This window comes from Myotis davidii, unplaced genomic scaffold (genome assembly GCF_000327345.1).
Source record: "Myotis davidii unplaced genomic scaffold, ASM32734v1 scaffold812, whole genome shotgun sequence".
Lineage (NCBI taxonomy): Eukaryota > Metazoa > Chordata > Mammalia > Chiroptera > Vespertilionidae > Myotis > Myotis davidii.
Window position 1 is genome coordinate 3,054,541 of NW_006284238.1, and position 552 is coordinate 3,055,092.

Here is a 552-nt window from a genome sequence, read left to right on the forward strand (position 1 = left end):
CTCGGCTTCACCTTCAAGGGCCTGTAACTCCAATGCTAGGCATTCACTATAAGACTGAGCGTCATTATCCAGCGAGTAGAATAGAGGAAGTAAAAGAATGTGAAAGATTTCTGAGGTTTTTAGTGACCTAACATGGAAAAGGCCTAGTGATTAATGATCATGATCTGCCAGCAGATCACCTTAATTTTAGGCTGTTAGGACTAGTCTATTTCAGTTTTGTCTTTACTCTTAGGCAGTAGCTCTTATTTCTAGGGTGTGGTTCTAACTCTTAGAATGTCACCCTTCTGGGGTCTCAACTGAAAGCTAAGATATTTACCAAGGTCTCTCTCTCATATGGCAGGACTTAAATTCCTATCTTTGATATCCAGACCATATGCCTGCTGAAATTTCTACTCAGCTCTTCATAATCTCAGATGCTGTTCTCTGCTGGGTTTCTTTTTTTATTGTTCAGATTATTACAGTTGTTACTCTTTTTTCCCCCCATAGCTTCCCTCCACCCTGTTCCCAGCCCATCCTCTGTCCTTATCCCTTCCACTGTCCTCATCCATAGGT